Source organism: Branchiostoma belcheri, unplaced genomic scaffold (assembly GCF_001625305.1).
Source record: "Branchiostoma belcheri isolate BF01 breed outbred unplaced genomic scaffold, Haploidv18h27 scaffold73, whole genome shotgun sequence".
NCBI lineage: Eukaryota > Metazoa > Chordata > Leptocardii > Amphioxiformes > Branchiostomatidae > Branchiostoma > Branchiostoma belcheri.
The window spans coordinates 726,005-727,533 of record NW_017804387.1 but is presented as its reverse complement, the minus strand read 5'-3'; the positions used below and the strand labels follow the sequence as shown (position 1 = coordinate 727,533).

The following is a 1,529-nucleotide window of genomic DNA, read 5'->3' as shown; positions in this document are numbered from 1 at the left end:
CTTGCGTTGCGGTACAGTGAAAAAATCGGGAATTACAGCAATCAATTTACTGAGTATGTTTGCTTAGTTTCCAGATGTTTTGTACTTGTAGTTTTTAAATGAACGAAAACCGATGCGCGCACAGATGTTACTTTTGTGACAACATCAAAGTGATTTTGGTTTGTATGTTGAAAAAATACAAAAGACTAACATTCGAAGTTATTGAAATTCTTGAGTAAGAACAATCAGTTTTGGAATGTTAAAAGCAAAGCAATGGATATTAAAACGAAAATGTTAAAATTAAATGTTGAAATTGTTAAAATGTAAAATGGTTAATATGGTTAAAATTGTTGAAATTGTTAAAAATGTTAAAATTGTTAAAAATTGTAAAAAGGGTAATTAAAAATATCCAGTGTACCGGGGTTCGAACTCGCAATGTCTGGACTTGCAGCCCTGCGCGTTACCAACCGAGCTATCTGGACGCGTTTCCATTACTCTCTGCATTGTATGTCATATAAAGTGAACAACATGGCGGTAACGATCGCTTCAAGTACTTTCTAGGGACTTTCTAGGAGATTTCCTTCTTTATCAGGTTCGCTTTTGAACCACCGGTACCTTGATGTAACGTAACTATCAATCCGGCTAGCAGAAGCCGCCGGCTCCCTGTCCAATCTTTGAAAACTGTCGGGCATGCAAGCCCTCAACGCTCGCTTTAGGAAAATTTGCCAGGAAGCCGTCTTGCGATGTTCTCAACAAATGAACGCCTGTACACTCTACAATTTTGGTGATTCTTCAGAAATCGATAACAGAATATATAATACTAGTCGGTGAAGATTGTGGAAAATTGTTGATACCGTGGCGCGCGCGCGTGCGCCGACGATACACATTACGTACCGTTGTTTACAGTACTCGCGGGGCGCAGGTCATTGACCTCCCGCTTGCGTTGTTCCAACAGAGAAGAGCAAAATATCTGCCAGTTTTTGCGTCAGATTTTCAGTGTTTGTTAAAATCATATACAGGCATCCATGCAGCTATAATTCTTCCAACTAGTTCGTAGTTAGGTGAAATGTTTATAGGAATCACACGAATTGGTATCCAATATCAGAGTATCAAATAGTAATGGCCCACGGCCGAGACCGCGTGGACCAGCCGATGGCCCACGGCCGAGACCGCGTTGACCAGCCGCGCTGGTAATCCCCCTATTGTACGTGAAAATGGTAGTAAATAAATTAATTAGCCAACAGCCAATCAACAGCCACATCTGCAAACATGACCACACCTGCTTGTATGCCCATATTTGGGCCTTCCCCCGAATTCCTTTCTTATTACGTCACGCGCGTACGCCCCCACAGTACTTTCCTATGGGGACCACTAAAAAGCAAATAAAACGATTGTAAAAGCTTGTATCAAAAAAATTTAAAAAACGCCTAAGGGTATTTACCCACTCTACCTCTATACGAAATTACAGGTAATTTCGCCCAAAAATTAAGGAGTTGAATCAATTTAAAGAAGTGGCAGGAGAAGAAGAAGAAGAAGAAACATACAGAAAA

At 40.5% G+C, this 1,529-nt stretch overlaps 1 protein-coding gene across 1 annotated transcript in view; it reads left to right on the top strand.

The window, feature by feature from the left end:
* Positions 1–1,529, top strand: part of LOC109485182 (origin recognition complex subunit 3-like) — a 22,159-nt gene that overhangs the window by 2,394 nt on the left and 18,236 nt on the right. The window lies entirely within an intron of this gene.